At 40.5% G+C, this 26,377-nt stretch overlaps 1 pseudogene; it reads right to left on the bottom strand.

Annotated features, from left to right (window-relative positions):
• The window catches only part of LOC133636261 (sorting nexin-27-like), a 47,245-nt pseudogene extending 21,348 nt beyond the window's left edge, over window positions 1-25,897 (bottom strand).
• Window positions 25,898-26,377: the final 480 nt, after the last annotated feature.

The following is a 26,377-nucleotide window of genomic DNA, read 5'->3' as shown; positions in this document are numbered from 1 at the left end:
TTATTGGTCTTTGTTTTAGTATTTTTGTTGTTTTACTTTTGTAGCTGTATGTAGAAATGGACCGCTGAAGTGTCAGCCTGTTGAATCAGCTCTGTGCTATTTTGATGTCTTCAATGTCCTTTGTGTTCTTTGATGTTTCCCTTTTGTTTTCATGAGTTTACCTTAGATTTTTTTTGTGGACTTTTTGTATCTGCACTGCAACCACATAATTTTCCCATTGTGGGATAAATAAAGTCTATTGTATCCTATCCCATCCTTAAACTATTTCCTTCTTCTCATTTGTTACAACATTTAAACTATTCCTTATTCTCTTTTATTACATACAATCGTTTGAGCAAAACAATAATACACAGTAACTAAACAAACTCTAAAGCAAAAAACGACCATCTACTACTCATTTAAATCAGAAATTCTCCTGTGTCCAAGGACTTATCCCCTAAATTTGTGAACATTAATAATAACAATTACTTTGCTGAAATGAAAATATCAATCTAATCACTAGTACCAATTGTATACTGATACTACCCTTGGTATGGACACTACGGATCAATCCGCCTTCTCCTTAAGTGTACGCCGGACCGCTACTACACAGCAACAGAGCACCTGTGTTTAGTTGCCCTCATAATATCTTTGCTCTAAACTCTTATTAATCTACTTGTTAATTTCCTGTTAATAACTGCTCACTTTCTGCCGTAACACGCTTCCACCAACACGCCCTAAAGTTTAATAAGCACTTATTTCTTCTGTCACAGTGTCTGCCAAGAAAGATTCTGCCCATTGGTCTAATGTAATTGAGGACCCCTGGTTTACGTATCACATTGTCTTCTGTGATAAAAGAGCCACACGCCTACCACAAACTTCTCCTGGTTGAGCTCAGTGTGTTTGTAGCTGGGCACAGAGATGGGGACGGCCTGCTTGTCTGAGTAGTCGTAGCAGAACTGGGCCGAGCTGTCGTCTCCTAGGTCCAGGCAGTCCGCTTCCTGAGGCGGAACTGAGAGCACAGCCAGAACCAGCTCGCTATCACCGGCCCTGATCAGATCCACGACCTGCTTGTGCGTCACGCCCTCCACGTTCACTCCGTTACTATTTGAAAGAGGACAGAGAAGCAGTCAAGAGAGGTAAATTCTAGGGCTGTTAATCTTCGGGCACCACATGGTCTGATTCGATTTTTGGGGGTAACGATTCGATTCAGAATTGATTCTCGAGTCAAAACAATTTTCGATTCAAAATCTATAATTTGGTGTACATTGGATTACGGTTCTAAGATTAACTACGTTTCACCATAAAATAGATAAACTGAGCACACACAGACAAGCAACCACTAACGACTATAACTCCACACATAACTGCAATTGCAGACAAAGGCTTAATTGCACACTTAACGGAAACCGTTTAAAAACATCAGTTGATTACCAAGCCAGTGTCACCTGCAAGGACACCTTAAACACGGAGACATAGATTGGACTCACAGAAAACACCTTTAAAACCCGTTATAACAGCCACACAGCATCATTCCGTAGGCCCCAACTCAAGAACTCTACATAGCTGAGCAAATACATATGGACTCTTAAAGACAATAAAATTGATTAAGCTATTACATGGTGAATTGTTACATATATCTCACCATACAACACTGCAACTAAAAGATGTAACCTGTGCCTGAAAGAAAATTTTTTTATTATATACCACCCCAGCATGTCCACATTAGACAAACGCAACAAACTGGTCTCATCATGCCGGCACAGAAGCAAGGCACTACTGTATTGCAATGGCCACACCCCCATGTAATGTACCCTATATATATGTAACAACCACAGACGCTTCAATAAACTCTCCTGAAGAGCAGGGAAACCTGCGAAACAGGCTTGTAGGGATCAGAATCAGAATCAGAATCAGAATCGTTTTATTGCCATTGTTTGAGAACGGGTTCACAAACTAGGAATTTTTCTTGGTGCAAACGTGCGACATAAAACACATATAACACATATTTGGTATAAAAAAGAGCTGTGACTGAGCTATCAGATAGACTTAGAAGGGATTCAAGGAATTCAAGGAGCTGCTGTTAGGAGTTATTGTTAATTTGCCTGATGGCCGAGGGGAAAAAACTGTTCAGGTGGCGGGAGGTGTGGGTCAGGATGGAGCGTAGTCTCCTGTCTGAGGGGAGAGGGGAGAATAGCGTGTGTCCAGGGGGAGAAGAGTCAGCTGTGATCCGACCCACACGCCTCCTGGTCCTGGAGGAGAACAAGTCCTGGAGGGATGCGAGCTTGCAGCCAATCACCTTCTCAGCAGCACGTTACGATGCACTGCAGTCTATTCTTATCCTGGACTGTGGCGCCGGGGAACCACACTGTGATAGAGGAGGTCAGGATGGACTCTATGATGGCTGAGTAAAACTGCACCAGCATCTCTGTCGGCACCTTAAGTTTCCTCAGCTGCCGCAGGAAGTACATCCTCTGCTGGGCCTTCTTGATGAGGGAGCTGATGGTCAGCTCCCACTTGAGGTCCTGGGTGATGGTGGTGCCCAAGAAACGGAAGGAGTCCACAATGGGGACGGGGGTGGGAGAGTCAATCAGGGTGAGGGGGGATGGTGGGGCTGTGACTTTCCTGAAGTCCATGATCATCTCCACTCTTTTCTGGGCGTTCAGCTCCAGGTTGTTGAGGCTGCACCAGGACGTCAGCCGGTCCACCTCTCTCCTGTAGGCGGACTCATCGCCATTCGAGATGAGCCCCATGAGGGTGATGTCATCCGCAAACTTGAGCAGCTTTACGGATTGGTGACTGGAGGTTCAGCAGTTTGTATACAGGGAGAAGAGCCAGGGGGAGAGTACACAGCCCTGAGGAGTACCAGTGTTTGTGGTTCGACTGTCCGAGACAATCTTCCCCAGCCGTACGTGCTGTCTTCGGTCTGTCAGGAAGTCATTAATCCAACTGCAGAGGGAGTTGGGCACGCTGAGCTGGTAGAGCTTGTCTCGTAGCAGTCCAGGGAGGATGGTGTTGAAGGCAGAGCTGAAGTCCACAAACAGGATCCTAGCGCAGGTTCCTGGGGAGTCCAGATGCTCCAGGATGAAGTGGAGGGCCAGGTTCACTGCATCATCCACAGACCTGTTGGCTCTGTAGGCGAACTGCAGTGGGTCCAGGAGGGGGGCGGTGATGTCCTTGAGGTGGGGCAGGACCAAGCGCTCAAAGGACTTCATGACCACAGACGTCAGCGCGACCGGCCTGTAGTCATTTAGTCCTGTGATCCGTGCTTTCTTGGGGACAGGGACAATGGTAGAGGTCTTAAAGCAGGACGGCACGCGGCATAGCTCCAGAGAGGTGTTAAAAATGTCAGTGAAGACAGGAGCCAGCTGGTCCGCACAGTGTCTGAGAGTGGAGGGGGAGACACCATCCGGCCTGGGGGCCTTCCGCGTATTCAGCTTCAAGAACTGCCGGCGTACATCCTCTTCTTTGATGGAGAGGGTCTTTACAGTCTTATGATGTTTTTGGAGTCCTGTGATGTCATTGGAGTCCTTTGAGTCCTTTAACTCCTTTAATGATGTGCTGGCATTGGTGGGGAGGGTGATGGTGGGGGGAGCATGGCTTTGATGAGCTGAAGGCCGTTCATGACGACAGTAATGTGTGTTGAGGCCCTGAGCGAGAGTCCGGTCATTCAGGGCCTGGGGGGTTTTGGGCTTATAGTTCGTAAGGGCCCTTAGACCTCTCCAAACTGCCGCAGAATCATTGGAGCGGAACTGTTCCTGTAGACGGTTAGAGTACACAGATTTAGCTTTCTCCACTTCCCTGGTGAAGTGGTACTTCGCTTCTCTGTATGTACTTCGGTCCCCGCTTCTCCACGCAGCCTCCTTCTTCTTGCGCAGCTGTCGGAGCTTGGGTGTGAACCAGGGCTTGTCGTTGTTATAACAAACCCTGGTGCGCGTTGGAATGATGCGCGCTTCATTGAACTGTATGTATGAGGTCACAGTGTCCGTATACTCGTCCAGATTGTTCGTGGCCGCTCCAATTGCCTCCCAGTCTGTCGTTTCCCAACAAGCACGCAACTCGTCCACAGACTCGGCGGTGAAACACTTAATGTTCCTCATAACAGGTTTAGCCAGTTTCAGTCTCTGTCTGTATGAAGGGATTAAGTGCACCATCACGTGATCTGATAGTCCAAGAGCAGCGCGCGGGACTGCATGAAAAGCCTTGCTCAGTGTAGTGTAGCAGTGATCCAGCGTGTTCTCCTCTCTGGTCGGGCATTTAATAAACTGTCTATACTTTGGTAATTCCTGGCTCAAATTTCCCTTGTTAAAGTTACCAAGCACGATAACAAGAGAGTCAGGAAAAGACCGTTCCACATGTAAGATCTGTCCTGCGAGCGCGCGCTGAGCGTCACGCACGTCCGCGCCGGGCGGGATGTAAACAGCCACGAGAATGAATGAAACAATCTCACGCGGTGAGTAAAAGGGCTTACAGTGGATGAAATAATATTCCAGAGAGGAAGAACAGTGTCTAAAAATGACAGTCACGTCTGTGCACCAGCTATTGTTGATAAAGAAGCATAGTCCCCCGCCTCTTTTTTTGCCAGAGAGCGCCGTGTCTCGGTCCGCGCGGAGGAGATGAAAGCCCTCCAGTTGAAGCGCGCTGTCCGGGACACTTGCGCTCAGCCAAGTCTCCGTGAAACACAACACACATGATGAGCAGAAGTCCTTGTTCCTTCTCATCAGCAACGCTAGCTTGTCCATCTTGTTGGCAAGTGAGCGGACGTTGGAGAGGAAGAAGCCTGGTAGAGGCGTGCGTAATCCCCGTCCGCGAAGACGGACAAGTGCGCCCGCTCTCTTTCCTCGTCGATGCGGTTTCCCTCTTTTGATCGCAGAATGGACCAAATCCGCAGCTGACGCTAAGATGACCGGTAACAAGTCCATAGGGATGGTGGATCTGATGTTCAGTAGCTCTTCACGGGTGTAAGAGCACCCGGAAACACAATTTATGCACAAAAACAAACAAAACAAAGCGCACGAAAGCACCGAGGCAGCCTTCATCGGCGCCATGATGATGAAATAGCCTCCCTGTTTTTTCCTGACCTAGAGAATATACATATGTATATATGCATACATATACACTACCGTTCAAAAGTTTGGGGTCACATTGAAATGTCCTTATTTTTGAAGGAAAAGCAATGTACTTTTCAATGAAGATAACTTTAAACTAGTCTTAACTTTAAAGAAATACACTCTATACATTGCTAATGTGGTAAATTACTATTCTAGCTGCAAATGTCTGGTTTTTGGTGCAATATCTACATAGGTGTATATGAGGCTCATTTCCAGCAACTATCACTCCAGTGTTCTAATGGTACAATGTGTTTGCTCATTGGCTCAGAAGGCTAATTGATGATTAGAAAACCCTTGTGCAATCATGTTCACACATTTGAAAACAGTTTAGCTCGTTACAGAAGCTACAAAACTAACCTTCCTTTGAGCAGATTGAGTTTCTGGAGCATCACATTTGTGGGGTCAATTAAACGCTCAAAATGGCCAGAAAAAGAGAACTTTCATCTGAAACTCGACAGTCTATTCTTGTTCTTAAAAATGAAGGCTATTCCACAAAATTGTTTGGGTGACCCCAAACTTTTGAACGGTAGTGTATGTATGTATTTATATATATACACATTATATATACAGTATATACGGTATGTATACGATATATACATACATACGTACACATATACAGTGCATCCGGAAAGTAATTACAGCGCCTAACCCTAACCCAAAAAATAAAGAATAAATAATAATAATGTATCTACTATTTTAGTTGCGCATAGAGCTGTGCCGCCATTGACCAACACATCTCAGGTTGTACAATTTCAAAGTTGACCCCAGAAAATTGTGAAACAATGCCATTAAAGCAGTTCTTCGCAAATAGTGGGGTGGGGCCCCCTGGGTGTGTGACCCAGAAGACCATGCTTTATCAGTATGATGCTTCAAACGCCACTTTGAAAAGTTGTGCACTACAAAACGTGCTCATGATAGCCATTAATCCTGACTTCCTCATTTTGATTTAAAAAAAGTAAATAAATCACAAATTAAATTTTCATTTTGTTTTGTTGGTTGAAGTACTTCAACTGTTGTGCTTCTGGGTTAATATTGTTGATCAATTTGAATGTATTATCATTTATTGAGTGTATGTATTACATTTTAAGGCATAAAATGGTTCAAGTCAATCAAAAAAATGTTATAGCTGAAATAATGATACTATTTTTTTTTTCAGGCAAATTAATACACTTTAAATATTTTCTGTTACAGATTACTATAATATTGTTAATAAAGTTATTCTTTGTTATTAAGTGAAGTGAATTATATTTATATAGCGCTTTTCTTTAGCGACTCAAAGCGCTTTACATATTATTATTATATCAAAGTTACATATAAACCAGTGTGGGTGACACTAAAAACAGGTGGGTAAAGTGTCTTGCACAAGGACACAACAGCAGTGACTAGGATGGCGGAAGCGGGGATCTAATCTGGAACCCTCAAATTGCTTGCACGGCCGCTCTCCCAAACGAACCACGCCGACCCGCGAGTTGATCTATAGGTATTTCTTTTTATTTAATGTTAACAAGGATACAATGTTATGCAGATGTAAGGCTGCAGCTAACGATTATTTTTCTATCGATTAATCTATAGATTATTTTTTTCGATTAATCGGTTAATCTATAGATTATTTTTTCGATTAATCTATAGATTATTTTTCCTTTTACCGATTATTTTTTTATTCAAAATGAAGATGAAAAAATAAATGTAGGCCAGTTTTTTCAAAAGGCATGGCTTTTATTTACAAAAAAAAGAAGTATGGCCGCTCAGTCAACATTGACAACAACATGACTAAATATTCTGTAACAATGTAAACATTTAAAACTTTTAACATTTAACAAAATTAAAATTAGCTTATTTGCTTTTTAATGTGCAAATCTTAATATTCTGCAATAGTATAAGCATTTTAAAAGTAAAAGTATTGCTTATTTTGCTTTAAAATGTGCAACAATAAAGATAAACATCCAATACAAAAAAGTGCAAAACGAAATATTCTGTAACAACAGTGTAAACATTTCAACAAAAGTGAAAGTATTGCTTATTTGCTAAAATGTGCAAAAATAAAGATAAACATCCAATACAAAAAAGTGTCAATCTAAATATTCTGGAGCACTGTGAACATTAAGTATTGCTTTTAAAATGTGCAAAATAAACATCCAGTCCAACACAGTACACAATAACCAATTCTACTCATTCCAGTGAGTGACTAACAGTTGTAATGAAGAAAGGTTAGCATGTGTACATGCTCTGGTTCTTTTCTTGTTTACAATGTTCCCAGCAGCTGAAAATAGGCGCTCAGAAGGGGTCGATGTGGCTGGAACTGAGAGCTAATTAGCCTTCACCTCAAGCCAGGACTGCGAGTGAGCTGAGCTGCAGTTTAAGTTTCTAGAAGGTCAACGGGCTCATAGTGATGTTACTAGTAGTTGACTGGGAGGTGTTTATTATCATTTGGGGAGAGTCCGCTGCCTGATGCTCACCTGCTAAACACCTATCTGCTCCACGCTGAAGCGCTGACTACATACGCTATGAATACGCACTGCTGATTGGCTGGTAACGTTTTGAATACGCACTGCTGATTGGCTGATAATGCTTCGTGTGTACCAGTCAGATGGTTGTGTGGGTGGGACAATGCTGCGTGCTGAGACAGAAGCATAAGGAGCAAAGCAGCTTGTTATTGTTAAGACTTTAGCAGCTAAAGTTAGCTTTAGCTTAGAAACTCGTTCGGTACACCCCCGTACCAAACCGAAAGCCCCGTAGCGAAACGGTTCAATACAAAACACGTACCGTTACACCCCTAGCAGATACAAATGACACATTCATGTTTTTGTGTAATGATGACAACGTATACTCGCGCGGACGATTGACTAGTTGATGGTTGATGGTTTTCTTTTCAAACGTTCGTTCATAGCCGTTGTGCTGCTATGATAGGCCATTTCCGCTCGACACAGCGTGCATACAACAACATTATTAGGCCGTTTATTGAAATACTCCCACACTTTTGACGACTTTTGCCGTGATTTTTCTCCCTCGCTCGCACCGCTCGCATCGTCTGCTTTGCGCTTCGCCATGACGGTAGTGTGACGTAAATATGCGACGCGTCGACGCACAAAAACGGCATCGACGAATTTACGTAACCGATGACGTCGACTCGTCGTTTCAGCCTTATGCAGATGTGTACTTATAACAATTTTATAGACAAATTATACTATTAATATATGCAACGGAGAGTGGAGTGAGGGGTGCAAAATGTTTTCTTCTTCCTGGGGGGACTGGAAAGGGGTGTAACAAATAATAATTGAGAAGCAGTGCGTTAAAGTCACACAAAACCACCGTCGGACCTGTGTTCAGGCAGCTGTGTCAACATGTTGCTTTTTCTTTGGCTTTTTTTGCTAAACACTTACAGAGTAAACATGGACAAGCCCTTAACAGGGGTTATTAATAGAAGACTGATCTACAGCTTAAGTTGCGTGTGTAATAGTGTTTTAACGTATTGATATTTTTCCAACAACAGCGATTAACTTCTTTGTACACTTAAGTGACAGCTAAGAATGTTCAAATGTTAGTTCAAACATGGTGGGTTTTATGATTATGTAAAAGTTTCCATGTGCAATGCTTTCCTCCTAAACTAGTATATACAGTACCTGTTAAAGGTTTGGACGCACCTTCGCATTCTAATGCTTAAGAAAGTCTCAACAAACCTTTTTTTACTATCATTCTGTTTTGTGTTGGGGTTTCATAATAGTGTGGAGGCAAACACTTTGCAACAGTCAGCTGGAACACAGACAAACAGGAAATGGCTCTAAGTGGAACTTGTGACAGGCAGCTGATTTGGTGTCAGTCGTATTTGGTCTGCTGAGTTTATTCAAGCTCTCTGTGGGGATATAGGAAAATAAAGTCAGAGTAACCCGGGCAAGGGCGTGTGAGGCAACTTGCAGGTGGAGTGACAAAAAAAAAACTTGTTACATCGCAAAGCACAGACTTAGCACTTTGGCAGCACCTTTACGACCCTTTAAGCACCTGATATAGTGACTTTTGGTCCAGTAGCTTCAGCACTTTTTGTCTTTTCCACTGCATCATGTAGTCAGTTGATCGCCGTTTTCAAGGTAATGATTTCTGCATTTGCTGAGCATTACCTTTCAGGGGTTTCTTTGTTTCTTATTCATGACTCAGTGCAAAACTCAAAAGGCCCCATTGTGTAGTATTTTTCAACAATTTCAAATAAGTCACAAAGATATAGTGTTCGGGAAAATTACTTTTAAAAAACAAATAATTATAGTTACTGGTTCTTGACCAAAAAACGGAATTACTCTTTAATAAATGTAATTGATTACTAGGGAAAGTAATTAATGTCTTACTTTAAAAAACATAACTTCCAATATATAGCTTCTACAGCAGCATTTTAGCTCAGCTGTGTTTGTTAGCTTAGCAGCGGCAATTTGCCTGCAGTGACGGCAGCTCTGTTGTATCTTTTTACTGGATTGTGTTATTGCCTCTGGTTAATAAAGAGATTGAATGTCTTTTGATGGCTGTCATATCTTCTTGCCCACAAACCGGTATTGTAGGATTGCAGGCTTGTCACTTCAATCATTGATCTGCTGTTCATTATTCCCTTGTGGTAGTAGTGTGTATGTGTGTGTATACTAACAAGTGTGTTGTTTGCTGTGTGATGTTGCCTCCTTTTTGATATCAAGTTGTTGGTGATGTTTGTCGTTGCTATCATTAGTAAAACCTGCATTGAACTTGCCGTGCTTCTGACACTGTCTTGTTGACATACAACCACATCAAGAGAAGCCGACCATGTTAAATTAAGCGTATCGCTAACATACATAAAGGTAACTAATTAGATAATGTGTTACTAGTAAAAGTAACCTTACTAACGTTGTTATTATCTTACTTTATTACGAACACAACAGAGGTCCCACAGAAGTGTATTAGTCAATACTTTATCCATATCATAGAGTTCCATACGGAAACATCTGATTCCAAGTACATGTACCCCTACTTTGTAGTAGTGCTGGAAAATTACGGCAAAAATAATAATCATGATTATTATGATTGATATTGTAATCACGATTAATTACAGGATTATTCATTAATTTGAAAACACAAGTATTTGTTCCACCAAAACTCTATTTTAAATAGTTAAAAAACTGATATAAACAAACCACAACAAGTAAAATAATAGTAATAACAATACATTTGAATAAAAATAGCAATATAAAAAACAACACAATTCATTTTTTATATTTTGTCTTTAGTTTAATTTTTTTTTTTACCTTTTACACTTATTTTACCACCATAGAGTGTGTGCTTTTTGTGTCAAATAATTTTTTTAATCAAATGTTTGTTAATTAAATGCAAAATCTCTCACATTTTTAGTGCAGTACATCTTTGGACAATTTTGACCAGTATTTTAGGTCAAAGCATAATAATTGTGTACATGTATCAATAAGTGCTTTAAGTTAATTATGCTTGTGTAAGGTACTTTTTAAAAATGTTAAATTTATTAGCACAGTCAGCGGTTGTGGCGCACCAAGTATAAGGTTGTGGCCATAAACGGAGAAGTTTGTCAACTTTGACATTTAACTTATGCCCGGAGATAGCAAGAATGACACAAAAAGACGCTCGTTTGCGGCCACTGATTTTATTTAGTTTTTTACCTGAGTGAGGATTAGGATTAATTCTTCATCTAAACAAGAAGATATAAACAACTCATTAGTTGGGATCCCAATTTAATTAACCTGCTAAAAGGCCAGCAGTTAATCAATAATCAACAATTTACCGTAATTTCCGGACTATAAGCCGCTACTTTTTCCCCTCGTTCTGGTCCCTGCGGCTTATACAAGGGTGCGGCTTATTTACGGCCTGTTCTTCTCCGACACCGACGAAGAGGATTTCGGTGGTTGTAGTACGCATGAGGAAGACGATGACACAATGATTAAAGACTGACTTTTCATATACCGGTAGGCTGGTTATTTTGATAATGTACAGGCGAGCACTTTGTATTACTTTGTACCGTTGTATTATTTGTACTCTGCATGAATGCTGTTCGCCATGTCAAAGATGTGAAAGTTTGATTGAATGATTGAAAGATTTATTGTTAATAAATGGGACGCTTTGCATTCCCAAACAGTCGTCTCTGTCCCGACAATCCCCTCCGTGGTAGCAGGAACCCCTATATACTACGGTAATTACACATCAAAACCCTGCGGCTTACAGTCGGGTGCGGCTTATATATGGAGCAATATGTATTTTCCCCTAAATTTAGCTGGTGCGGCTTATAGTCAGGTGCGGCTTATAGTCCGGAAATTACGGTACATGTGTGCAACTTTTTAAACACATCATCACAAAATGCTTGTTTCTTTTTGAGGAAGTTAGATAGCTTCAGTGTTTGTTTTTTTGCTGATATTTCTATTGTCCTTTGTTTTCATAAAACAGTATACTTGTTTGGTCAGCACTGGCCTGTCCTTGCTTTTAAATGGACAAAAACATGATAGTTATTTTGTTTTTTGTAACAGCCTGATGAGCAGCACAGTTAAAGTATAAAAAAATGTCTATGAATGTATAAAAAAAATATTTCTGGACGGATTAGTCACATTTTAAGCAAAATTTAAAAGCAGATGACTAAATGAGACACTGAATCTAATTAGTAAATGTTTTTCTTGTATGTATATATATATATATATATATTTATTTTTATTTAGCCTTATTTTAATTTAATTTGTGTACTTAGTTCTTTGATTGGCAATCTATGCCCTTTGCTGCTATAATGCTGTAAATTTCCTCGTTGTGGGATAAATAACGGATTATCTTATTTTACCTTACCTGGGAATCGATACCAATACTCAACGGTACAATTTTTTGTACTTTTGTGTGTATTAATGAATATTAATTGTTTTTGATAATAAAATATAATTTTTTATTGCACAATTTAAAAATGAGCTGATTATAATAACTGCTGTCCAGTTGTTATATCTTGTTTTATTATCACATGTCTGAGTCTCAATTACAGTTGTAGTCTTTTGCTGTGCCCTAAAAGTGTTAGTACTGTACGTATTGGACTTATTACATACCAGCTGTTTAATTGTAATGTGCATTTTAGTTGTAGTTTTCATTAACAAATTTGGAGGTGTTGAAATTGCTATGTCAAATCGGTAAGCCTTATCAGTAGCATGACAATAGCAAAGCCAATGTATTATTTTCGGAAAAGTAGAGCCTGTTTACGTTTTGAGCGCCATGTGTCAAAGTGCAAAGAGTCGGCAACCGGACATGACGTCACACGCAACCCAGGGACCATAACATGGCACTGTTGGATTTCACGTAAATTGGTAAGACTGGCGGGATTCAGTCAGTGCCAGAAAAGTACAGAATTCGGTACCATCTAGGGCTGGGTTGATAAAACGATATTAATATATATCATGATAAACATGTCATCAATATCAATGAAAATGTGTTCGAGAAGTATATATATTTTGGTCGAAAGAAACCTGAAGTTACGGGACAAGGTTGATTGCATGAACAAAGGCACTCGCTCTCTGGTAACGAAGCAACGCAGGAAGTGATCACTGATCAGTGGGAGTGACACGCTAACAGTATTAACTATCAAGTTTGGTTGCGCCATCTTGTTAACTCCCTGCTTATTCTCTGCATGGAGGGCAGTAAAAATGACTGCTGCAGAGAGCGAAGAAATTGTGGATGTAAACATGAAACGTCACCGCGACAGTATTTTTTCGAACGGACCGTAGTCCTCAGCCGCGTTAACCTCTTTTCTTTTCAGTTCTCATCCGTTCCGTCGGGTACATCAAAACAACAGGTAGGAACTAAAGTGCAGGAATATATAAATAAAATAAAGTACAAAATATGACAAATGTGCTATTAAAAAAATAATAGTATTTTGGTCCAATAATAGTTAAAACGATTACTGCAAACCATACATTTATTTCCATACTTATATAAGATTAACAGACCAAATTAAATGTTACATAGCCGTAAGTTCCTGGCACTAAACCGGCAGAGAGTAGTTGTGGTAGCCATTTTTTGAAAGATGGCTTAGGCCTACTGCACTACTGCACTTTGGTGTTGGTCATTGTGGTGGTGCTTGATGAATACTTTGGCCTACTGTGCTACTGTACTTACATTTTTCTCATTATGGTTGTGGTAGCCATTTTTGTGTTATTTATATTTCTCTAGTACTGCATATATTAAGTTAAATTATTATTATTTTATAATTGCCATGAAAATATATTTTAAAATATTGCAAGTTAATTTATTGAATTAGAAACCGTCATTTACATTCTGTGTAATTTACAGCAACTGTAACAAGAGCATATAGGGGCGCACAGGTGAAATTGATTAGGTAAATGTCGGGTTGAGCGACTGGCGGTGAAAACAGTTTTTGACCAGTTCTAACGTAACACTTGAGCCTTAGTTTTTTGTTTATAGCTTTGTATGCAGTTAAACGTGTTTTCGTTCACCTTGGATGTACTGTTGGATGTACATGAAATTAAAGGCCTACTGAAACCCACTACTACCGACCACACAGTCTGATAGTTTATATATCAATGATGAAATCTTAACATTGCAACACATGCCAATACGGCCGGGTTAACTTATAAAGTGCAATTTTAAATTTCCCGCGAAACTTCCGGTTGAAAACGTCTATGTATGATGACGTATGCGCGTGACGTCAATCGTTGAAACGGAAGTATTCGGACACCATTGTATCCAATACAAAAAGCTCTGTTTTCATCGCAAAATTCCACAGTATTCTGGACATCTGTGTTGGTGAATATTTTGCAATTTGTTTAATGAACAATGAAGACTGCAAAGAAGAAAGCTGTAGGTGGGATCGGTGTATTAGCGGCTGGCTGCAGCAACACAACCAGGAGGACTTTGACTTGGATAGCAGACGCGCTATCCGACGCTAGCCGCCGACCGCATCGATGATCGGGTGAAGTCCTTCGTCGCTCCGTCGATCGCTGGAACGCAGGTGAGCACGGGTGTTGATGAGCAGATGAGGGCTAGCTGGCGTAGGTGAATAGCTAATGTTTTTAGCATAGCTCTGTGAGGTCCCGTAGCTAAGTTAGCTTCAATGGCTTCGTTAGCAACAGCATTGTTAAGCTTCGCCAGGCTTGAAAGCATTAACCGTGTAGTTACAGGTCCATGGTTTAATAGTATTGTTGATTTTATGTCTATCCTTCCAGTCAGGGGTTTATTTCTTTTGTTTCTGTCTGCAGTTAAGCCCGATGCTATCACGTTAGCTCCGTAGCTAAAGTGCTTCGCCGATGTATTGTCGTGGAGATAAAAGTCACAGTGAATGTCCATTTCGCATTCTCGACTCTCATTTTCAAGAGGATATAGTATCCGAGGTGGTTTGAAATACAAATCCGTGATCCACAATAGAAAAAGGAGAAAGTGTGGAATCCAATGAGCCCTTGTACCTAAGTTACGGTCAGAGCCAAAAAAGATACGTCCTCCACTGCACTCTAGTCCTTCACTCTCACGTTCCTCATCCACAAATCTTTCATCCTCGCTCAAATTAATGGGGTAATCTTCACTTTCTCGGTCCGAATCTCTCTCGCTGCTGGTGTAAACAATGGGGAAATGTGAGGAGCCTTTCAACCTGCGACGTCACGCTACTTCCGGTACAGGCAAGGCTTTTTTTTATCAGCGACCAAAAGTTGCGAACTTTATCGTCGATGTTCTCTAATAAATCCTTTCAGCAAAAATATGGCAATATCGCGAAATGATCAAGTATGACACATAGAATGGATCTGCTATCCGCGTTTGAATAAAAACAAATCATTTCAGTCGGCCTTCAAGACCTTTTTGCAAACATATCTACTATTGACAAACTTAAGTTGGAGTCAGAAGTGCATTTGAAAGTGCACCACCTGTCCTGGCTCAGCCCACGGCCTTTGGTTTAAAACCTGGGAAATCTTGGAAAAGCCAATACAGTAGTTCTTCTGAGGTTTCTCTATGTTTCCTTTTTTAACACTTTGCACTATTTTGTTACACTTTATCACACATTTCTTACATGTTTCCATAGTTTTGCACTTTCATTTTAAGGGGTAATTGTTAAATGTCCTACTTTACAATTTTGTTAACATTGTTTGAGTGTTTTCCATGCTTGTGTTGACATTTACTTTACTTTCTAACTTGATAGCTGAGGGGATTATAATCAGAGGAAGGTTACATTTGAAATAAAAATGTTTACATTTCTTTTATTTTTCTACTGCTCCTTATTTTTATTAGGTCATAAAAAAATACGGTATCAGTAATTATTTATTTTATATGTTTTAAGACAACCAAATTTCCGGTGCATCGCTTGTCAATAGTGCACAAATAATAGGTTATGTATATATATGTTTTCGATTCATTAGTACCGCGATACTATACTAGTACAGATGTACCGTACAACCCTAACTTGGACTGTATGTAAAATAGATAAGTCAGACAAAATATCACAATGCTCCACCGCAGAAATTCAAAATGACACCAAATAGTACTAATATTCAAATATTAATATCAAAAGTATGCAGAGCAGATTGTCAATACTAGTAAATCCCTTCCAAACAATAATGTGACTACCCTGTAAAACCCTGTTGCATCACCATTGTACTGTCCAGAAAACCGTAAACAAGATTTTTGTTTTCAAAATGTTTACTTAATAAATGGCCCCAAAAATTATATCCTGAATTCAACCAGATAGCTAACATCAAAGCTACAAATTAAAAAGAGAGAAAATGGACTGCGAAAACAGGCCCAAAAAAATATGGAGAAAATACAATGACCTGGATGAATGAGCACATCCATACATACGGAGAAAATCCATCATGGTTAATTGGTGTTTGTATGATGAGTCACAATTGGCTAAGGTTAGGGCAAAACATTACGGACTGGCCAATCAGAGGCAAGATAAGGCGTGTCTGCTTGTAAGTACTCTGTGATTGCGCGTTGCCAAACATGCTCCTCTGCTCGTAAAACCAGCAATGCCACGACGCGCCGTCATACCCGTTAAAAAAGGGAGAGGGGAAGGGGACCAGTACTTTTTAGAGGCGGTATAGTACCGAATATAATTAATTGAGTATTGATGTACTATACTAATACCGTTATACCGTACAACCCTCCCAAATATATTAAATTACATACATTCGTTCATACATTATATTACTTTAATTTACTTACATGTAAAAAAAACACTCATTTTTAAGGTATTTCCACTTTTATTTGATTTTGTAGTAGTAGCGACTTCCTCCCTCTCAACTTGCTTTGTTTTCACTTTATTGAAGTGCGCATGGAAGTGACGTCGAGGCCACATTGGGGTCTGTGTGCGTTTATACTGGAGTCTGATGAAAATCACATTTTCCTTGCAGTGCAAACAGTCAGATGGAAAGAATCCGATTTAAAAAAAATCTGATTTAGGCCACTTTGGCCTGCAGTGTAAACGTAGTAACTGAGCGAGGGCCCAACTATAGTGTCAAAACCAGTGGTGTGCCGTCAGGGTCACCAAGGCCTTCTCTGCTGGCCTAACATAACCAGAAATCATGATCATAATTAAAGATAAAAGTATTTTTTTATTTACTTTCCCTGTAAATCTAAAATTATTCATATTATCTTCATGTCCTATTATGCTCCATCCAGCACTGTTGTTTTTAGGTTGTAGAGTTTTTGTCCAATCAAAATTCAGTTAGCTTACCAAATCTGCCCGAAGCCTTCAGAATCAACGTCAATAAGTGAACGGGCACATACAGTTGATAGACAGTTGCGATAGCCAATCGGATCACGAGTTGTTGTCAGTAAGGCCTTCTAGATGGCCTAAGGCAGATATATATTGTGATGTTATGAGCTAGGTAACATAAGAACTCCACTACCCAGCAGGCCACAGTAGTGAAGGGCATGCGCAGTAGCCGCGTTTAGCCATGCCGGCAGCGGGATGTTTTTGATGAGCACCTTGTGGAGTAAACTTTAAGAACTCTGCCAATACGCCTTGTCTGCATCTTTTATGATTAGACAAGACAACACATATATTTGCAAGGCCATTTTCAAGAAGGAAGGGTGGTAGGGTCTTAAACAACCATTGTGTGTGTGTGGACAAGGATAAGGTTAGGTGGGATTTACCCTGGATAACCTTAGAAGGGACCTGAGCGAGGGCCCAACTAGTGTCAAATCTATTTGCGGTGTTGTAAATTTACTTGCAACGGGCCGCTACAAACAAATGAACATATACTACCGGAACCACTCCAGTCAGTTTGTGCATGAGTCGAAAAGGCATTACCAAATGTGTGTTTTGGCAGGGGAAAGGTAGGAATGAGACACAGAAATAATGGGGTCACCAAACTGCCAGGTTACTGTGGGCCATCCATCGACAAATCTGCAAAGAGCAGCCAACCAATGAGAAGGAGCCTTAGACAGGGCGAAGCCAATCAGGGAAGGAAGCAAGCACACTTCTGTCTTTCTGCATACCTTAACTGCAAACACACACCCACCCACACACACACACTTGATGCAGATCCCACATGCTCCTCTCCATAGCAACAGAAGCTAACATCAGCCGGTCTCCATGGTTGTAGCAAGTCAAAGGCAGTGATGCTGATGAGAGTGCAGGATGCATGGATGTAAATAAGATGGAGAAGGTTAAAGTGTGACATCCCACACAGCAGAAGACTCCTATACAGATCCGCATTCAAGTCGCCCAACCCGCGTTACTGTGACATTCGTTTTGGCTTCGCCTAGAGGATACAGCTCCGCCTCTGAAAATTGTACGGTCAGACAGCTGATCCTGAGCGGACTCGTGTCTGATTCGCATACGCGGACGCGACAAACTAAACCGGCGCGCGCCGCCTAGAGTTATAGGCTCCGCCTACGCGCGCTGAGCCGACCAATGTCTGCACCCGCAGACGTGGACGCGCCTACTAGCGTGTACGCGCATGAGCCAAGATCATCATTTCTGGACTTTCTTTGCTGGAACACGAACGTAAGTATAGATTTATTGATTTATTGCTACATTCGCAGTAAAGATCGGCCTTTGTGTTTCTATCATCATTTATGTATGATTGTAATGACGTTGTTTGATATTAGGACTAGCAGTAAAACTTTATATTCTGTAAAAAAAGGCTATTTCCAGCGCCGCCTCCCAGAATGCTTTGCATGGGGACGTGCGTCTGACGTCACGTATCCAGGAAAAATTCGAAATGGCTGCACGCAGTAGGTGAGGCCCGAGCGAAGAAAAGTGGAAAAGAGTGTTATTCGTCAAAAAACCCACACAACGACGGTCATTTTTTGGCCGTGCTATTGTAAAATTGTCTTTTATCTGTGTTTTGTGTTCCGGGGGACCCCAACTCCAGAATTTGAAAGTTTCCCGCGTGAAGCCGGTGAGTAAAAAGTTCAATACAGTTAACTTAGGCTATCTTTTGTTAGACGCTGTGAATGTGTGTAGGTTACATGCTACGATATTCCACATATTTCCAACTGCTTGAAACGAAAGTGTATTACTTCATTGTCAGTGTTGTTTAGGCCCAGGTCGCTAACGTTACTTCGTTAGTCAACAACGTAATGTTAACGGAGTGGAAACAGCCGTTCTTTGCTATTAATATGAGTGTGTATTATTTCTTTCTTTGTTCTTTAGTGGAGCTCGAGATCCTGTTTACTTTGGACTAGCTGTGTCTGTGTTTTTTGGCATAGTTAATTGTAGAAGAAAATATAAAATGAGGTCATGTGAGTGGGAAAAATTGCTGCACATATTAAGGATCCTTTTTCTTGATCTATATTTTTGTTATTTGCTGATGTATATATTTTATATACTGTTTTTTATTTAATTAATTTATTAGAGACTATTTTATGCTTTATTTACCTTTTTTTATTATTATTATTTTATTTACTATTATTATTATTATTTCCACATGTAAGCATAAATAATTGATCATATTAGTACATTGTTTGATTGCTTTGCTTAATCCATTCCATAATTGAATTCCACATACTGATATACTGAAGGTCTTAAGTGTTGTACGTGCATACAAATGTTTTAAATTACATTTCTCTATAAGATTATTTTTCTCCTCTTTTTTTGAGAAGAATTGTTGTATATTCTTGGGTAGCAGGTTATAGTTTGCTTTGTTTATAATTTTAGCTGTTTGCAAATTCACTATGTCGTGGAATTTCAGTATCTTTGATTCAATAAATAAAGGATTTGTGTGTTGTCTATATCCAACATTATATATTATTCTAACTGATCTTTTTTGTAACACCGTTAATGAATGAAGTGTACTTTTGTAATTATTTCCCATATTTCTACACAATAAGTCAGATATGTAACACTAGTGAACAGTAGAGAATATGAAGTCATTTTTGGTCTAGAACATGTTTTGCTTTATTCACTATTGACGTGTTTCTTGCTACTTTATGTTGTATATTTTTTACTTGAGATTTCCAGTTCAATTTATCATCAGTCATTATACCTAGACATTTGGTTTCATTTACTCTTTCAATTTATATTCCGTCTATTTGTATTTGTGTTTGACTTTCTCTTCTACTGTTACCAAATAGCATTATTTTAGTTTTACTGAGATTCAAAGATAGTCTGTTTTTGTCAAACCATCTTTTTAATGTGTTCCTTTCTTATGTTATTATTTGTATTATCTTCTGTGTGTTCTCTCCTGAACAAAACGCTGTTGTATCATCCGCAAATAATACTAACTTTAAATCTTTTGTAACTTTACAAATGTCATTTATCTAGACATTGAATAATTTAGGTCCTATATTGATCCCTGAGGTACACCACAGGATATATTTAGCGTTGTAGACGTGTGTTCGCCTAGCTTCACGTATTGTTTCCTGTTCGTTAGATAACTTCTTATCCAGTTTAAGACTAACCCTCTGATGCCATATCGTTCTAGTTTTTTTATTAAAATATTGTGATTAATTGTGTCAAATGCTTTAGTTGGATCCATAAAAACTGCTGCCGCACATTTTTTACTATCTATTGCATTGGTAATTTCTTCTGTAATTTCAATTAAAGCCATTGAAGTTGAAACATTAGCTCTGTATCCATATTGGTTCTCTTCGAGTATTCTATTTTTATTTATTAAACTCTCTAATCTGTTATTGAACAGTTTTTCAATGATTTTAGAAAATTGTGGAAGTAAAGAAACAGGTCTATAATTTGTAAATTGATGTTTGTCTCCAGTCTTATAAATTGGTGCAACTTTAGCTATTTTCATTTTGTTTGGAAATTTACCTGTTTGACATGATAGGTTACTAATATACATCAATGGTCCTGAGATCTCTTCAATAACCTTTTTTATCGTTTCCATATCAATTCCGTTACAATCAGTTGAAGTCTTAGATTTAAACATTTTCACGATTGTAACTATTTCCTCCTGTGTCACATTACTGAGGAACATGGAGTTGGGATTTGCAATCTGAGGCAGAGAATGAGGAGCTGCCAGAAAAAAGGAACAGGAAGCCAGTGTAAGTGTGTTCCGTCTTGTTTTTGTCATGTTTCTACAGTAATAGGAAGGTTATTTCCGGTAGCATTCAAAAATAGACCAGAGATGCTTGTACTATATGTATATTTGGCAATTTTGGTATTGCAATAATCCTAATGATATGGTTACCCAACAGCCATCGTCTCAGGGACTCGGATGATAGCGAAGAAGACCCGGGAAATGGTGACCTCGCATCTCTGGGGTTGGCAAGCCAATTGCACAGGCAGAGTAAGGAATAATCTCTTAACATCGAAAAAAACGAAACCACCACATTAATATTAAAGATATGGTTAACATTCTTAGTGCTAAAGATATTCCCCTCTCCTTGTATCCCTTCTCCCAGCTCCACCGTCTCGCCGAGTGCCAGCAAGAGTCATGAGTACTTGTCAACTCGACTCCTCAACTGGAGATAACTTTCTAGGTAAAGACTGATCTCTGAAATAATATCTCAGCATCCAGTAACCATGGTTAACAGATCACAACCATTTAATACCAATGTATCTCCCTTAGCACCTCACCATGGGGAAGGACGCATTCATATGCCCTCACCAGCACCTGCATTAAACATGCAGAGAGTTACACAAGGTAGGGACTGATCTCTGAAATATTAGTGTATAGATAGGCCCCTTGGGTATTACCAGTCATGGTTAACTGATGGCTCTCTCACAATGCCCACCTCACTAGGAACGGCAGTCCCTCCTCGACTCCCTCCACCCCCCTCACCAGCAGCCCTCAAAATGTGGCAGACAGAGGAGCCTGGATCCAGCCTGGCCTACAGGCCAACATGGCGAGGGGGAAGAATGGCCGACAACATTTCCCGCTCTGGTGAGCAAATACCGGATGGTCATTCTGTGCCACAAATTTTGGAAAAAAATCAAATTCACAAGCAATCACATATTTTCTTCAAACTTTGTCAATAACTTTTGTCATTAACTAAGGTCAATAGCTAATGTCAGGATTATGAGTAATGAGGATAAACACTGAAACATGTTAATTTTATACTGCTGTTTGTCAACAGCGCCTGAGGTAATCCAGGGGCCGTACTTACCATTTTACACTTAAGTCCTGAGAATTTGCGAAATTTAGTCCTACTCTCAAACTTAAGAATAAAAGCTTTTTATCAACGTTCTTAAGTCTAAGAATCACTCCTACTCTCCACGATATTTAAGAGACCTTCAGAGGTGTCTTAAGTGGTTAGGAGTTGCCAGCAGGGGATGGCACTGAGGCGAGAGAGACGTGCGCGAACGTTCAGGGAACGGAACAATGTTTTTTTTTTTTGATGACGAGCAGCTGATCAAACGGTATCGTATAGACAGAGCGGATATTATTTTTGTCACAGATTTAGTACTTTTCGATTCCTTGTTGATTTCTGCATGTGTCTGCAGTGGGCTAGTATATATAGAGCCACCCACACCCGTTTCAAATTAGTTGCCTAATTAATGAATTGGAAAGAAAATGTTATGACAGTAGCGTATGTGTGTGGCCGTGAGGTGAGTGACGTCAGTGAGTGTGTGGGCGATAGAAGAGAGGGAGCGGTAGCGTGAGTGCCGGCGGGGACTAGTTTGTTTTGTATTATTTTGTAGTTTATTGTCAAAATATACACTCCCATTGTCCACTTAAATATTTCCAAGATATTTCTTTATTCTTAGACAACGGATTCCCTTCCGTGATTGGTCATTTCTATGGACACAGAAATGACGTCACCTAAAATTCCGTTTACGGCACATAGTAATGTCGTAATTCAGCTCTGAGTGTGACACTTAAGATTCAGTCCTACACTTCGCTGAAAGTGTGAGTAAGACGCTTGATAACTAACTTTTAAGTGCAGCTTTCAGCGAATAATTTATTTACTCTTAAGTCAACTCTTAGCAGACTTCTTAGGAGTAATTCTAAGAAGCTTGATAAGTACGGCCCCAGATCCTTAGCCTGCTGGAAACTATTAAGCACAACCAAGACCAGCTGATTGCGAAGGTAAACTTCTTAAGCCTTGAATAGGTCAATAATTCATAATGACATTGATTTTGATTCATTATTAGTTTTTAAAGAAAGAAACAGCCTACATGGCAGCTTTGTGTGATTAGAGTAAACATTGCTACATTTTCTTGTTACATTTCAACTGTTTGCTCTTTAAATACCACTTTTAATGTTTTTTATTTATTTCGATCGTATTTTTAAAAAATGTGCCCTTGGGCCGTTAAAAAATGACCTGCAGGCCGCAAATAGCCCCCGGGCCGCACTTTGGACACCCCTGGCCTACACGAATACAAACATAGTACAATAGTACAAATATAATAAGAAAACAATGTCAACCTCCCAAAGTTGGGTTATGGATATTTATTTATGCCCCCCAACCCCCCGCCGCCGTCATCCAACAGAGCCAAACAAGTACGCTGATCAAGGAACCAAATAACGATATTGTTTAAACATTATGGATGGATTTTGGATTTCTTGCACACCTATACCCTGATCACAAATTCATAGTTTAAGCACCTTATTTTAACCACCTCCAGTAACTTTAAAGGCCTACTGAAATGCATTTTTTTTTATTTAAACGGGGATAGCAGATCTATTCTATGTGTCATACTTGATCATTTCGCGATATTGCCATATTTTTGCTGAAAGGATTTAGTATAGAACAACGACGATAAAGATTGCAACTTTTGGTATCTGATAAAAAAAAGGCTTGCCCCTACCGGAAGTAGCGTGACGTAGTCAGTTGAACATATACGCAAAGTTCCCTATTGTTTACAATGATGGCCGCATGAAGTGAGAGAGATTCGGACAGAGAAAGCGACAATTTCCCCATTAATTTGAGCGAGGATGAAAGATTTGTGGATGAGTAAAGTGCAAGTGAAGGACTAGTGTGGAGTTGAAGCTATTCAGATAGGGAAGATGCTGTGAGAGCCGGGGTGACCTGATATTCAGCTGGGAATGACTACAACAGTAAATAAACACAAGACATATATATACTCTATTAGCCACAACACAACCAGGCTTATATTTAATATGCCAAAAATTAATCCTGCATAAAAACACCTGCGTGATTGTTACGCTAGCTCCTAGCTCCTCTGCTAGCTCCTAGCTCCATAGAACACGCCAATACAATTCAAACACCTGATCAACACACACAATCACTCAGCCCAAAAGACCGTTCACCTAACCCAAGGTTCATAAAGCTTATATATTTTTAAAAAGTTACGTACATACGCAAAAAAAAGTTGCGCACATACGGTCAAGCGATCAAATGTTTAGAAGCCAAAGCTGCATACTCACAGTAGCACGTCTGCGTCTTTGTCATCCAAATCAAAGTAATCCTGGTAAGAGTCTGTGTTGTCCCAGTTCTCTACAGGCGTCTGTGTATCGAAGTCAAAAGTCCTCCTGGTTAGAGTCTCTGTTATCCGAGTTCTTCCATCTTGACTGCATCTTCCGGGAATGTAAACAAAGAAGCGCCGGCTGTGTACTGTTGTTGCTGACTACGTTCGAAAAATACGTCCATTTCGCACCGACAACTTTCTTCTTTGCTTGCTCAGCTTCCTTCTCCATAATGCAATGAACATGATTGCAAAAGATTCACGAACACAGATGTCCAGAATACTGTGGAATTATGAAATGAAAACAGAGCTTTTTCGTATTGGCTTCAATGTGGAAGGCATACCCTTCAATGTGGAAGGCATACCCGTGTTCGCCGGTCTACGTCACGCGCATACGTCATCCTCAGAGGCGTTTCGAACCGGAAGTTTAGCGGCAAATTTAAAATGTCACTTTATAAGTTAACCCGGCCGTATTGGCATGTGTTATAATGTTAAGATTTCATCATTGATATATAAACTATCAGACTGCGTGGTCGGTAGTAGTGGGTTTCAGTAGGCCTTTAAGTCATGTTTTTTTTTCAAATGTAATCTCCTTAATACCTATCACATATTTTGTATTGTGTAAGCATACTTGGCTTTGGATGCTTCCTACCATAAACATAAACGTATCTGTCTTGTAATCTTGTTTGATTACAGGTGCTGTGAGTAAAAATGTGTTGACAAGGTCAGCCACGGACGCTGAGGTCACCAAACACGCCATCAGGTGGTTCAACTTGGCGGGGGATCGGGCAACGAGGAGACGAGTCCCGCTTCCACCTCCTCAGGAGGAATAGAGATGTATATGTATAAATAAACAACCTTTTATTGGACTTCTTGTCATTCACCAGTTATTCATTTTCTGATATGTTAGCTGTGCATGGAGCAGCGTTTCCTTGAAGTTGTAGCCTAATAGATTAAATACGTATATTTACTTTTTAAATATATATTATATATATTTACTTTATAGAGTGAATTGACCATTTTCTGTTTCTGCCTATTGACAATATTGTTAGTTTAAAAATACAAGGCAATGCATATGTAAGCATATATTGCTGTAGTAGGGCTTAGTGAATTTTTTAGTTTCCTATTTTATCCTACAGCAAGAACAGAAGGGATTTTGAAAATAAGATAAAGGGGTCCAAAACGGCCAGATGAGCCAGGGTTTTTATGAGTCCGTTGCTGGTCCGCGGCGGGAGGTTAGGCTTTGATCATGGGTGCGGAGCGGATGCAGCGCGCCGTCACGGCGCACCCGCCGCGGAATAAGGCTTTGATCATGGGTGCGGAGCGGATGCAGCGCGTCGCCACGGCGGATCCGTACGTTCCTAAGAGCAAGTGGACGCCGATGCGGGTCCGTTTCGCGGTTCCGTTCCGGAAAGCGCGATACCTACGCGGGGATCCGCCGCGGAGTGTTTTTGCTGTGTGGGATGAATGCTGATGAATGATGCATCAATCTTTCAGGGAACAAACGAGCCCTCTATCAACAAGCCAGTACAACCATTGCATTCATCCACACACACACACACACCGGTGCCATCACGTGACTCTGTAAACACAAACCGAAGCTGCACTTTTAACAAAGTAAAGTATTAAATCCACTTACACTTGAAGGATCCTGTCCCCCTTTGATATGCCGCTCTGTCGGCGGCACCCCCCGGTAGGACCGCGCTGACATGCTGCAGCGGAGCGTACAGCTCCCCGTTGATGCTTCGGAGTTGGGCCCCCTTCGCTGACTTGGCCGCGCACGTTGAAGCCATAGCCCGAGTCGGACTTCACAATTCGGACGAGGCGCGGTCCCGCAGTGACGTCGGTTCCCGGGCTCCGGAAGCCGCCGCCGCCGCAACCGGCGTCCGGCGTAACATCGCCGCTCCCCGTGCCGTGACTCGCCGAGTGTTGAGGGAGCGACGAGGGAAAGCCCAACTGTCCCTTGACATCTGCCATTTGTTTACCACATCCGTGCCATCCGCCGCGGCGAGGAACACACGAGATAACAGACGACAGAGCGGCGTGGGCTAGGGAGAAGCAGCATGCTAATCGCAGCAGTCTAATCAGCTGTGCTGTTTACTGGCCGGAGAGCGGCGGAAAATGCCGAGAGGAGCCGGGATTCATGAGCATACTTGCCAACCTGAGACCTCCAATATCGGGAGGTGGGGGGGTAGGGGTGGGGGGCTTGGTCCGGGGTGGGGGGTGGGGGTTGGGGGGCTTGGGAGTGGGGGCTGTGGTTGGGGGCGTGGTTATTTACAGCTAGAATTCACCAACTCGAGTATTTCATATATATTTCATATATATATATATATATATATATATATATATATATATATATATATATATATATATATATATATATATATATATAGTATGAATGAGTAGTGAATATAGTATATATATATATATATATATATATATATATATATATATATATATATATATATATATATATATATATATATATATATACTATATATATATATAT

Source organism: Entelurus aequoreus, linkage group LG20, assembly GCF_033978785.1.
Source record: "Entelurus aequoreus isolate RoL-2023_Sb linkage group LG20, RoL_Eaeq_v1.1, whole genome shotgun sequence".
Taxonomy (NCBI): Eukaryota; Metazoa; Chordata; class Actinopteri; order Syngnathiformes; family Syngnathidae; genus Entelurus; species Entelurus aequoreus.
This window is presented reverse-complemented; position numbering and strand designations above follow the sequence as displayed.